The sequence below is a fragment of the Macaca mulatta genome, chromosome 3, assembly GCF_049350105.2.
Source record: "Macaca mulatta isolate MMU2019108-1 chromosome 3, T2T-MMU8v2.0, whole genome shotgun sequence".
In the NCBI taxonomy this organism is placed as follows: domain Eukaryota; kingdom Metazoa; phylum Chordata; class Mammalia; order Primates; family Cercopithecidae; genus Macaca; species Macaca mulatta.
In genome coordinates, this window is record NC_133408.1 from 129,610,298 (window position 1) to 129,624,699 (window position 14,402).

General features: G+C 38.4%; 1 non-coding gene across 1 annotated transcript; it reads left to right on the forward strand.

Annotated features, from left to right (window-relative positions):
- The first annotated feature begins 9,526 nt into the window (after positions 1–9,526).
- On the forward strand, positions 9,527–9,633 carry LOC114677152 (U6 spliceosomal RNA). The gene has a single exon (XR_003728461.1). It is a non-coding gene; the product is annotated as a U6 spliceosomal RNA (small nuclear RNA).
- The last annotated feature ends 4,769 nt before the right edge of the window (positions 9,634–14,402 follow it).

Below are 14,402 nucleotides of genomic sequence, written 5' to 3' on the forward strand. Positions count from 1 at the left end.
CCTATTCCTCAGCTCCCCTCTTTTTTTTTTTTCAAACAAACTCAATCTGTTTTATCTAATTTTGGCTTTTTAGGTATAAGAGTTAGATTGAATAATATGCTACACCTTATACTGTCCTCTCCTGATTTAATATCTCATTTTTATAGACAAGAGAAGTAACTATCATTTGCATGCCCATTTTCAGGGACACTGTTGTCAATACTGGGGAGTCCTGGCAATAGGTGGTGGTTTGTGGCCCCAGTTATAAAGCCTGCAGCCTGATAGGAGCTTCCAGTCAAAATATTTTAATTAAGTTTTTGAGTCAGTCATGACTAGGGTGGCCATAAAATTTATCATCACACTGAAAATTTTGAGTTAATGAGGGAGGGGATGTGTGTTATGAATTATGATATCAGTACAAGCATAAAACCTGAGTATACTGGAGAAACGAGGATGTATCATCACCCTAGTCATAATGATTGGCAACAGATGGATTTTCAAATGCAAATAAGGCAAAATGGAAAAGGCAAACCAAGGAGCAGCAAGTGTGGAACCAGAAGGTGACTATGGGAACAGAGGAATGGCACAAGGGTTAAAAAGGCAAGCTCATTGCAGTGAGCTGAGATCCGGCCATTGCACTCCAGCCTGGGCGACAGAGCGAGACTCCGTCTCAAAAAAAAAAAAAAAAAAAGGCAAGCTCAGAAGAGACACTCTATATTGATATACTTGTTAAAAACATGGGTACTGGAGCCAAATTACCTGGGAAAAAAATACCCACTCTGCTACTTATTAGCTGTGTGAGTTTGAGAAAGTTGCTAAAACTTCTCAGTGCCTAGTCTAATAATCTATAAAACAGTCTTACTATTAACCTCATATCATAGAATTGTGATGAGGATCATATGAATGAATATACATGAAGATTTACAACACTTGCCATATAGTGTGTGCTATGTAAACATGATACAGTGTTTTAATGTCTGTAGTGATTAATTTTGTGTCTTGCAAACGAGTGTATCCTGAGGACTGAACACAGTCCAGAAGCTCACTGATTGGCAGAAGTTTGGCAAATCCATCTTGTTGACTGTATTATAGCTGAGAGGAAGCTGTAGTGGATTTGCTATGTAATGTTCCTCTTCAACATTGGTCTACACTGGGCCTCAATATTCTTTTTAAAAAAATTTATCAGAAGCATTTTCTCATTTTGTTTTCAAAATACATCCCTGGGGAGGTCTATGAAAGCTTCTCTGATCTTTGAAAGAGACATAAAATTAGTAGGATTCAGCATGGAATTTGTAGCACAAAATCACCAGCTACCCAGAAACCAATTTCATGGAGTGATATGTTAATTGATATTTCTAAACTCTAATTTCAAACTTTTAAATGCTAACAAACATTAAGAATCTTCTTCCTCTGTCAGCAACAGAAATATTGTGAAATATTTTGGGTGACCACCTACAAGTTAATGTTTCTTTTCCAGGTAGGATAACTCTTTGGTAATATTCTATAAAAGACAAATCCAGTATTGTTTTTGCTTAGTATAAGCACTTCTTTTTCTTATAGAAAAAAGAACTAAAAGATTTAAGATGGACTATTTGTCTAATTTGTCTTACTATTTTTCAAAGGTATATACATTAAATATCTTTTTTATTTTGTTTACTTTTTAAATTAATGCACAGTATTTTACACATTTATGCCATAGACATGATATTTTGTTACATATGTAGAATGTGTAATTATCCAGTGAGGTATTTGAAGTATCCATCACATTGAGTATTTGCCATTTGCATGTGTTGGGAACAATTTGAATTCTCTTCTCACTACTTTGAAATATATAATATGTTATTGCTGTACCCTGCTTTTGAATGGCAGAGATTATACCTTTATGTAACAATATGTTAGTACTCATTAACATACTTTTTTTCATCTCCCATACCCTCCACTTCCTTTGAATCTATGGTGTAAATAGGGTAGTGCGCTTTGGTTTTGATGCTACATGAGTGTAGAAGTGTAGACTCTGTATATTCTCTTTGACTGTAAATAGCATCAGTAGAATCTGAGGTTTCCTCAGTTGCTTAGGGTGCAATTATTAGTCGAGGCTATGGTACAGTTTTGCTGGATACTGAGATGCCAGGTAGACCAGGCTTCAGACCTTAGTGGTGGCGCCAGTGGACTGAGCTTGCCGGTTCGTGGGCCCTAGAATGGCTCAGGTAACACTAGTGTTTGAGGGTCCAGGTGGGCTGATTCTTGGGACTCCAGGTGGCTTACTCAGATCCCAGTATGGCAGGTGTGGGCTGGGAAGTGGGCGGGTTTTTGGGCCCTTGGGCATCCCATGTGGCATGGGCAGTGGCAGTGCCAGTGGCAAGACAACCCTCTGGCTCCTGAGTTGTGCAGGCTGGCGTTGGCAGTGGCTGCAATGGGCTGAGTGGCCAAGTCTCCATGCCTGCATGTGCTGTGTGCAGGTAGGTCCCAGCTGTGGTGGTAGTGGCTGGGTGGGTAGCCCCATGGGAGGACTCTTCCAGTGCCAGTAATGGTGTACTGATCTGAGTGTGGCCCCCTAGACTGTGTGCTTTGGCACAGTGGAAAGGGGTGAAGCTGTGCCAGGCAGGCTTGCCCTTAGCTTTCCTGATGATATGTATAGGTACTAGCCATAATAGGCAGGGATGTGGCAATCCTCAGGCCATCAGTGGAATACTAGGGTAGGGGATACCAGTGGCTGGGCTGTCAGGTGGGGAGCATGCATATCACTTATACTTCATTCCTGGGAGCACTCATGCTTCAGCCTGGATGTGCTAGCCTGCAGCTGTATGCACCTCAGCCCTGAAGCCAGCAGCCAGATCTTCTTTTGAGTCTCAATCTCAGCACTGCAGGGCTACAGAATAGTCCTCAGTCTGTTGGGGGTGGGACCCTAAATGGCACCTTTAGCCCTGGTGGCAGCCTTTACCTTGGTCACACTTCCACCACATGTGCAGCAGCCCACAGTTGCTTATGCCTAGGTCCTGGGGGCAGCAGCTGTCATTTCTCTTGGCCTTCCACCCCAGCACTGCTGGGTTCCAAGACAGTGCTCAGCATACAGGACAGGGCTCTAGAATTGTGTTTCACTTGCACCTCAGTTCTAAAGACAGTATCCCAGACCTCTGTTGCACCTCTGTCCCTTGTGTGGTAGCCTGTGGTCACTCTTGCTTCAGCCCTTCGGGCCGCAGCCGATGCTTGTCTTACACCTCAGCTGCAGCACCACTGGGCTCCAGGACAGTGTGCTATGTATTAGGGCTGGAGTTCTAAAAGGGCACCTTGCTGTAGCTGCTAAGGTCTCAGGGAATGTGAGAGTTCCAGCATGAGCTTCCTCCATCGGGCAGAGCTGTGGTTGTATGATCTCTCTGTAGCTCCCTATGTTAGCTTGAGGGCCGAGGAGAGTCAAGGGGCTCTCCCATGAGCAGGATTGCAGGAGTCCATGGTGGGAATGTGGACTGCTGAAGGTCTCTCACACTTCCCCCTTATTAGAGCACCTCTCTTGGCTCCCAGCAGATCCTGGCTGAGCAGGCTACCTCGCTTCCTTCTCCTTTCTTGCTTTAGATAATTGCCTATTGCTTATCTGTTAAATTCCAGTGTTCTCTCTTGGATGGTTTTTCCAAAGTGTGATTATCTACTTGCTATTTTGGTTTTTCTTTATGGAAGAAGTGAATACAAAATGTCACTAGTCTGCCATCTTGAAGCCTCTCCCTGAGAGTTAAATTAACTTGTATTGAGAATATTTACTTGTATCTAGAAGCTGTACTTTTGATAGAATTAAATTTTTTCCCCACAATATTGAGGGTATTAGCTATTAGAAGAACTTCATTGAAAAAATATTTTTAATTTATGCTAAGAAAAAAGCTTACTTTCTTTCCTTTTTTTTAAAATGTATTTAACGTAACAATCAGAAGTTTGGGTCCTTTATTACTTCTTAGTCATAATGTGCTATGAACCCATTTGTAATTGTTGGGCTTCACGGTGAATCTGGATTCAAGTACTAAGATGGGGTTTTGTCATACTCCAGTTGGTAGTATATCTAAATTTAGAAGACTTGAATATTGACCTAGGAACTAGGTCTGATTTTTTTTTTTATGAGGATTCTTTTTATGATAGGAGGTAACTTTATACAACTGATAAGCTTTTGCATTTAGTTCTTTGCTTTCTAGATGACTACTGCTATGCTTTACCTTTTAAAGAGAATTTTCAGCTTGTATTGAATATAAAAATTAGAAGGTGATTGTTCCATTTAAAATGAGTATTTTTTTCCCACAAAGGAATTATCCTGATCATTATCAAAGGGATAAGCATTCCTTGCTTCTACATTCAACAAAAATTTGTCTGATAAAATATAGAACTAGCTTAAAGTAGTCTTGTCACTTCCATCTCAGGGAAGACAGTCTTTGTCCTTTGAAAGACCTCCAGTGTGGTTTTACTGACTGTGCACATTTCAGCTGAGTAGTCATCCTTTGTCAGGGGAGAAAGAATAATTGGATATTTTATCTTATGGGGTTTGATAATAATTCCTCTTGCTCAAGTATGTTGAATTCTGGGAAGAGAGAATTCAAATTAAACAACTTTGGAGTCTTCTGAAACGGAAGGAACAAATATCCTAACTTTTTCCCTAGTACTTATGCCTAGGGACATGAGACAGGGTCCATCCCATGTCCCTGACAAAGGCCCAGGGGCAGAGAGAGTAGCCATGAGTTTCCAGAAATAAAATCCTTTTGAAGAAAAGAATATCTATGTTGGCAATTTAGGATCACATGGGTTCAGTAGGAAGACTGATTTCAATCATTATGCTTAAAATTTACAACTTACCTTTTAAAACTATTGGATCATAGCAATCAATATTTTAAAGTAAATTCTAAATGGCCATTGAGCTAGGTTTACAGTGTCTAAAATAGCTAACACAGTGCCCAAGCATATGTAAATACTAAAAGTTTTATCTTTCTATATGAAGTAATAAAGGCAAATTATAAAATCAAGACTATTAGACACTATGAAGAGGTAAACTCCCCTATTGCTGTGGCAAGTTGTATTAGATGGTGTGCAGACAAACTAGGTGATAAAGACTCTCTCCTTAACCTACCTTTAGTCAGACTCCTCTGAACTTTCTTCTTAACTAGGCCTTATAGGGTGTCCATTTTCATCTTTGCATTGCCCAGTTCTAGGAAGAATGTTGCTAAGTCATTTTAGCCATAATTGCCTATCCTCAATATCTGATCAACTTCCTCATTCCCCACACTTAATATCTTATCACCCAGGCCTACCTTCAGCAAGAATCTTGTCAAGTAGGTTTAGCCAAAAAATACCCCTGGCCTGTGATATTTTCTCATAGTATTTTTCTGTCCACTGATCCTCAGCCTGCTCCTTGACTGTAAAGCCCCACTTATCTTTGCTGTGTTTGGAATGGAGCCTAGTTCTTTGCTAAGGTCTCCCTTACCCCATTGCAGTTGTTTCTGAATGCAGCCGTTAACTACTCTCCAGCTCTTGTTTCCTCTGACACAGGTAACCTTGAGAATAACTCAATACATGTTTGTCAAATATCATTTCATTGTGTCTTTAATCCATAGAATTAAGTATTGTTAGTAAGCCAGTTTGAATCCCGCCGTACCACGTTGTACTTACAGGGCTGTATTTGCTTTTGATAATGGTCGTGGACCATGCATTAAGTATTAGGGAAGGAAGAAATGTGAAGTTGAGAAAGAATATAAGATAATTTAGTTCCTTGAATAAACACTGTTTGGAAATTGGTAAATAAACCATTAGTTATTGCTTAAATCAAGTCATGACAAAGCATAGCAGTTTGGATGTGTTTCCTATCCATCTGCTTCCTGATAGCTGGGTTTGACTCAGATCAAAGGCTTGGCTGGCCTAATAGCTGCCTCTGCCTTAGTACAGAACAAAAAATCCAAGGGAGGTCAGTAAGGGTCAGGAATTGTCCTAGCTCAAAACTCTGGGTAAAGAGATGTTCAAGAATCCTTCTCTTTCCATGTCTGATTATAGATCAAGATGTACAATGAAAGAGCAATGAAAATTCTCAGTACGCAATAGTGATTGGCAAGTTAGCAGAGTTCAAAATCCAACTGTAGAATATTCTTGCCAAACCATATTTCCACTGGCTGTCATTATTAGGCCTTGATTCTTGGAGGTGGTCTGGTGGAATCAGAGGAGCAAAGGCCTTGGAGCAGAGACCTGTGGTCCCTCATACCAACTCTGTTGCCCATTAACCAGAATATAATGCATATAATGTACTCCTCTGTGCTTCAATTTTCTCATCTGCAGACAGTGTACTATGTGAAAGGTGCCCAGAACAGGGCCCTTTTATACACTCAGCAGATGTAATTGAGCACTTAACTAATGTGCCACACATGAAGCTAGGCACTGTGATACTGCAGTGGAGCTTAGAGTCTGGCTGGAAATAGGAAAAAAAAAGTAAAGGTGCAAATATCACAATCATTAATTTTCAATAGCTATACATTAAAAGAAAAACACAAGGTCTTGAGATAAATGGCAACTATAAAGCCCTATATCAGGTAGGATGATTAGATTAGTCATCCTTTAAGTTGAGACCTAACAGATTAGAAACAGCTTTTCCCCTTTAACCTCTGTCTTTGGCCCCTTAAAAAATTGGTATCCTTTACCAGGAAAACATAATCTTCAAGGCCTGAGAGCATGTCAAAAAGTGAGGGTGTTAGGGTCAGATTAAGTGTGACACTGAAGATTATGAAAATGAGTTTGGATTTTTATGAAAATTAGGTGGAGAATGAATTGACACATGGTTAGCATCAAATATATGGTAACTATTATTATTGTTATTAATATTATTATTCCAATCCAACTTTTTTTGTGTTCTCAGTCATGTTTTACAGAAGAAAAAGAGGAAAATAAGTACATTGTAGGCAACACACACACATACACACACACACGAATGAAATTTCATCAAATAGCAATAGTCCCATTAATGTTTTGTTTTTAGAAACAATTTAGTTAGCTGTTTTCTTCAATTAAAACTCAAACTGGTATGTAACAAAATAATGCCTCCATAGAGGTTATTTAAATTTTATTACACAGTTACCAGCCCTTCATCTACTTCTTTAAGATAAAGGTGCCCTTTTAAAATGTTGCTTACATCTACTTAGGGAAATGCAATGGTTATTGAAGTTGAAGTACAATTAGGTCAATCTCTCTATAGATAATACATATAACTAAAAGTCTCCAGGCCTAAAGCAAAAAAATACATATATTCATAATGTGAAAATTATCAAAATTAGGTCTAAAGATTAAGGTAAGAACGTGTGAAACATTCAATGGAATGGTCAGGATATTAGAAAAAGTAGATGTGTGGGCCGGGCGCGGTGGCTCAAGCCTGTAATCCCAGCACTTTGGGAGGCCGAGACGGGCGGATCACGAGGTCAGGAGATCGAGACCATCCTGGCTAACACGGTGAAACCCCATCTCTACTAAAAAATATAAAAAACTAGCCGGGCGAGGTGGCGGGCGCCTGTAGTCCCAGCTACTCGGGAGGCTGAGGCAGGAGAATGGCGTGAACCCGGGAGGCGGAGCTTGCAGTGAGCTGAGATCCGGCCACTGCACTCCAGCCTGGGCGACAGAGCGAGACTCCGTCTCAAAAAAAAAAAAAAAAAAAAAAAAAAAAAGAAAAAGTAGATGTGTGTATATATGTATACACACATACAAACATATACACTTATACATATATACACATATATGTGATATGTATATGTAATATATGTATTATATATGTGTTATATGTGTATAAGTATGCATATGTGTATGTATGTGTATGTATATGTATATATGTATGTATGTATGTGTGTATATATGTAAACATTTCCAGTACACAGCCTAAGGAAGTTGCTAACACATCATTTTCCTGTGCAAATTTTTATTGGTTACATATATATATGTGGCTCTCAACCTTCAATACAGAGGTAGAAGAAATATTATGTTTCAAAAATTTAAGGGTAACTGCATTCCTTTTCTCTATTTCAATCAGTTGATTTTAAATGAAATGTGACAGAAATACTTTTATTTTAAACTCTTTGTGAGTTATCTGTAAAATTGGTTTGTTTTAGTGTGTGTGTTGGAGGGGACAAAGTGGGGAAAGGGAGGGGCAAAAGAGTGTACCAGGAAAGAACTGCAATGTAAATGAGGTAACAAGTCTTGTTAAATGTACATGTCCATACACAGCTCCCTAAGTAACAAGACCTTTCAAGCAATCTTCTAGAGGAGGACTGCAGGAATAATGAAAAACTTTGAATAGTTACAAAAAATCCCAGCAAGTAGTTTTGGCTTTCTGAAGGTCTGTGAGTTGCCCACATTGATTTCCATGTATCAAACAATTAATAAGAAAAAAAAAATAGCAGGACATGGAGGACTACATAGTCAAGACAACAGGAAACTACATCCAAGGGTCTCGATCAGTGCCCCAGGATTAGAAAATTTCCTAAAGACTTCAACTCAAAAAAGACATTGTTATTTTTCTTTTTAAGATCCATTTAAGGCTGATGTATTATAAAATTTTGCCTTTTCTGTATTGTTTCATTCTCAAGGACCTGACTTTGTGATCAGGGTCATATAATGGAAATCTGCAAAACTTGGCATCATGCTGCTGTGAGAATATATAAAAAAAAATGCTTTACTGTAGCAATCTATCAGGAAAATTTATTCACATTTGATTCTCCTGTAGTGGGTAGGGACCTTGGGAATTTAAGTGTGACTCTTTTGTTAATCACTAGTGTCTCCTTGGCTTTGTTTCTTTAGTCCACTCTTAATGGGTTGTTGATGAGGAGTCCCTAGGCAAAATACAGACTGAGCCAGAATATGCTTCTGACGTGTAGCATTTTCAAATGAAGGATCACTTTCAGCAAAGGTTCCTAAATGGAAAACTGCAGTGATGAAGTTGCAGACAGTGACCTTTCTAAAACCTAAATCTGATTATGTTATTTCCCTACTTAAAAGTTATTGGGAGGTCCTCATTGTACTTTGAATGATGTCCAGATTCCTTAATATAGTTTATAAGGCCTTGCATGCCCTATGCTTCTTTTCCAACTCATCGCTTACCATTCAATCCTAGAGCTCTCTCTCTCAGAAACAACAACCGTCCTGCTCTTCTTGTACACACTGGCCTCACCCCTCCAAGCTACTGCATGTTCGTTATCCAGAGTCCTCCTTTTCCCTTCTTCATGCCTGGATCAGCCCTACCTTTGTCCCGGATACAGGTCACATGTTTCTTCCTACGTGATGCTTTCCTTGATTCTCCAGGGTGAATAGGCATGTTTCCTATTTGCTTTAAGTTTCCACATCCCAACATTTTTCACATTGCATTGCACATAGCTCTTTATTGCTCTGTGACCTGTTAACTCTAATGGGGTAGGGATTCTGTCTCTTTCATTCACTTTGGTATCACTATGTGTAGTACAGATTAGTGCCCTGTAAATGTTGCTTGAATGAGTGAATACATAAATGAAATGATCCATCCTTGTGAAATTCTACCAAGTTTAAAAAATATATACTTGTGCTTGCCTTGGTAGCACATATACTAAAACTGGAATGATACAGAAAAGATTAGCATGGCCCTTGAACAAGGATGACATTCAAATTCATGAAGATTCCACTTTTTAAATAAATTCTGGAGCTCTATTGTATAGCATGGTAACTATAATTAGCATTAATGTATTAATTATATACTTGAAAATTGGTAACAGAGTAGATATTAAGTGGTCTCACTGCAAAAAATTGGTAAGTATGAGAGAAAATGAATATATTAATTCACTTATTTTAAGCATTTCACAATGTATACATAAATCAAAATATCACTTTGTATATGTAAATATATACAATCCTCATTTGTCAATTATACCTCTGTAAAGCTGGGGGGGAGGGGAAGGAAAAAACAAATAACAAGGCAAAAATATAAATGTATGTAATACACACAAACTTATACTTAAAATATAGGATAATCCGTTAATTATTTTCTTTATTTCCTTTTCCTAACATTTTTAACCTCAGCTTATCTATCAACAACTTGCTGTTTGTCATTCAGAGACATAGTTTAGAATGTCCTAATTTTAATTTGTACAATTTTCCTTCTGAGTATGAATTCTTGTTAGTCAATAGATGTGTCTTTCTTGGCTTTACCAAATTTCTTGAAAGGATGTCATTTGCAAGCTTCATTTTTCTCAGCTGTGTGACTTTTACTGCCTAACATCCATCAAAAGACTTTCTTAATATTTAACATGAGATTCTCTTCGACAACTCTAAAGACCTGTTCTCAGTCCTGATCCAACTCCATCTGTGTATTCTGGAACAAACAAATCCTGTATTTACTTGAAGGACGAAATAATGATAGCACAAACTCCCACTGCCCTGGTTGTCAGAAAATCATCAACTTCAACGTGTTTACAATTATTTATGGGTGTCCTCAAAGGATTATCTGTCTAGGTATGAATTTGGAAAACCAAGATTTACCACTTTGCCTCCTACCTGCTTTTCTGCTCTTGTTCTGTTTCTTATTCGTCTCACTTAAGACTCGGGGTAGCTTCCTTACTCTCCCTGTTTGCATTGACAAAGCCAATGTTCATTCCAAGGTGCTTATTCCAGATGCTCCCAAACATGCAGTTCTCAGACTGTGGAAGTTCTGCTGAGTTTCAGCAGAAGTAGATGGCACAGGCAAAAACGACCTTTTCTCCAATGTTACACCTTTTTTTTTTTCTTTTCTTTTTGAGACGGAGCCTCACTCTGTCGCCCAGGCTGGAGTGCAGTGGCGCCATCTTGATCTCCACTCACTGCAAGCTCCGCCTCCCAGGTTCAAGGGATTCTCCTGCCTCAGCCTCCCCAGTAGCTGGGATTACAGGTGTGTGCCACCATGCCCGGGTGATTTTTTGTATTTTTAGTAGAGACAGCGTTTCACCACGTTAGCCACGATGGTCTCTTATCTCCTGATCTCATGATCTGCCTTCCTCTGCCTCCCAAAGTGTTGGGATTACAGGCGTGAGCCCCCGCGCCTGGCCATGTTACACCATTTTTATCACTTGGCTCTGTATGCGGAGTTGACAAAATCTCTCTGGAAAGCTCCTCTCAGCTTCCAGGATTCATTCTTTGCCCAACATGTCACCTTGCATAGTCCGTCCTAGCAAATACTTTTGCTATCACTCTCAGAAATCACTGTCTTCTAAACATGGGAAAACTATGTGTAAACAATTTTATGTAATCCATCGAACCTCTATCCACTATCCCTTCTGCAGTCCCCAATCAACCAAATTTTGTTTTCTTTTTTCTAAGTGAAATAACAAACCCTACTATGCACAGTAATGTGCGTAATCACATGATATATGAAGGGGAAAGGGCGAGGGAGGTATGTTTTGCAGCAACTATCCAGGTTTGTTGTTTTTTTTTTTCATTCACACCTGTTGGAGACTAATAGAGTAGTATAGGGATTTTCAAAGTGAACTGCAATTATATTAGCCATGATAAAAATTCAATATATATAGTCAAATATCATATTTATGGATTATGTTACCTACTAGCTAAATTTAAAAAATTAAAAAAACTTTTATATTAGGTTCTGGGGTACATGTGAAGGTTTGTTATATAGGTAAATTGCATATCACAGAGGTTTGGTGTACAGATTATTTCACCACCCAGGTAACAAGCATAGTACCTGATTGGTAGTATTTCCATCCTTTCCCTCTTCCCTCCGTCCACCCTCAAGTAGGACCTGGGTCTATTATTCCCTTCTTTGTTTTAATATGTACTCAACGTTTAGTTCCCACTTATAAGTAAGGACATGCAGTATTTGGTTTCTGTTCATGTTAGCTCACTTAGGATAATGGTCTCTAGCCCTATCCGTGTTGTTGCAAAGGACATGATCTCATTCCTTTTTTTTTTTTTTTTTTTTTGAGACAGAGTCTTGCTCTGTTGCCCAGACTGGAGTGCAGTGCAGTGGTGTGATCTCAGCTCACTGCAAGCTCCGCGTCCTAGGTTCACACCATTCTCCTGCCTTAGCCTCCTGAGTAGCTGGGACTACAGGTACCTGCCACCACTCACAGCTAATTTTTTGTATTTTTTCTTTTTAGTAGAGATGGGGTTTCACCGTGTTGGCCAGGATGGTCTCGATCTCCTGACCTTGTGATCTGCCTGCCTCGGCCTCTCAAAGTGCTGGGATTACAGGTGTGAGCCACCATGCCTGGTCTCTCATTCTTTTTTTTATGGATGCATAGTATTCTACGGTGTATATGTGTCACATTTTCTTTATTCAGTATATCAGTGATAGCATTTAGGTTGATTCCATATTTTTGCTCTTGTGAATAGTGCTGCAATAAACATACACGTGTGTGTCTTTAGGGTAGAATGATTTATATTCCTTGGCTATATACCCAATAATAGGATTGATGGGTCGAATGGTAATTCTGCTTAGAGTTCTTTTAGAAATCACCAAATTGCTTCCCACAATGGCTGAACTAATTTACATTCCAATCAGCAGTGTATAAGTATTCTCTTATCTCTGCAACCTAACCAGCATCTGTTATTTTTGACTTTTTAATGATGGTCATTCTGACTTGTATGAGATGGTTTCTCATTGTGGTTTTGATTTGTGTTTCTCTAATGATTAGTGATATTGAGCATTTTTAATGCTTGTTGGCTACATATATCTTCTTTTCAAAAGCGTCTGTTCATGTCCTTTGTCCACTTTTTAATGAAGTTGTTTGTCTTTTGCTTGTTGAATTAAGTTCCTTGTAGATTCTGGATATTAGAACTTTGTCATATGCATAGTTTACAGGTATTTTCTCCCATTCTGTAAGTTGTGTGTTTACTGTGTTGTTAGTTTCTTTTGCTGTATAGAAGTTAGTTCATTAGTTTAATTAGGTCCCATTTGTCAAATTTTGTTTCAGTTGTTTTTGGTGCATTTGTCGTTAAATCATTGTCAAGTCCTATGTCAGAATGACATCTTCTAGGGTTTATATAGTTTTAGGTTTTGTATTTAAGCCTTTAATCCATCTTGAGTTGAGTTTGCATATGGTGTAGGGAAGGGATCCAGTTTCAACCTTCTGCTTATGGCTAGCCATTTATTCCAGCATCATTTATCAAATAGGGAGTCCTTTACCCCATTGCTCATCTTTTTTTTTTTTTTATTTTTTTTTTACCTTGTCAAAGACCAGATGGTCGTAGATGTATAGCTTTATTTCTGGGCTCTCTATTCTGTTCCATTGGTCTATGTGTCTGTTTTTGAACCAATGCCATGCCGTTTTGATACTGTAGCATTATAGTATAGTTTGAAGTCAGGTAATGTGATGCCTCCAGCTTTGTTCATTTTGCTGAGGATTGCTGCCTTGTCTGTTCAAGCTCTTTTTTGGTTCTATATGAATTTTAAAATAGTTTTTTTCCTAATTTTGTGAAGAATGTCACTGGTAGTTTGATAGGAATAGCATTGGATCTATAAATTGCTTTGGGTGATATGGCCATTTTAAGAATATTAATTCTTCCTATCCATGAGCATGGAATTTTTTTTCATTTGTTTGTGTCATCTCTGATTTCTTTGAGCAGTGTTTTGTAATTCTCATTGTAGAGCTATTTCACCTCCCTGGTTAGGTGTATTCCTAGGTATTTTATTCTTTTTGTGGTTATTGTAAGTGGGATTGTGTTCCTGATTTGGCTGTCAGCTTGGATGTCATTGGTGTATAGAAATGCTACTGATTTTTTACATTGATTTTGTATCGAGGCTTAACTGATTTCATTTATCAGATCTAGGAGTTTTTGGGCAGAGACTATAGGATTTTCTAGGTATAGAATCATATCTTCTTATTTGTGACCCCACAATCAACACTTGAAGTGCTTTTGTGGTTATTTGCAGACATGTACAGAGTCACAAAAATTTTGAGTTGCCCGACGTGTCCATTCCCAGCTAAAGTCAGACAATGCAATGATCAGCCTTCTCATTTCAGCTGTCATACTGTCAGCAAGTGTGCTGTATGCAGTCTTTTTGGTACCACGTTTTTGTATTTTTGTGCTTTTTATTGGTTATTGCTGTTTAAAATGGCCTGTGAATATAAAAGCTGAAGTTCTGTGTGTTGTTCCTAAGTGTAAGTAGGCCGTAATATGCCCTACAGAGAAAATATTTGTTGTTTGTTAGATAAGTTTCTTTCAGATGTGTTGTCATGGATTCAGTGAGTTGACTGTGAATTCAATTGTTCATGAGTCAACAATATATAGTAAATAAGGTGTCTTTAAATGAAACACACATAAAACATGGTTATGTATTGATTAGTTGGTGAAACTGTAAACAGAGACTTACAGGAACCTAACCTTTCATTTCCCATAAGAACAATGGTTCAGTATTTGCTAATGTAGTATTCAGACTTTACAAGATATAACTACCATAAATAATAAGAAGC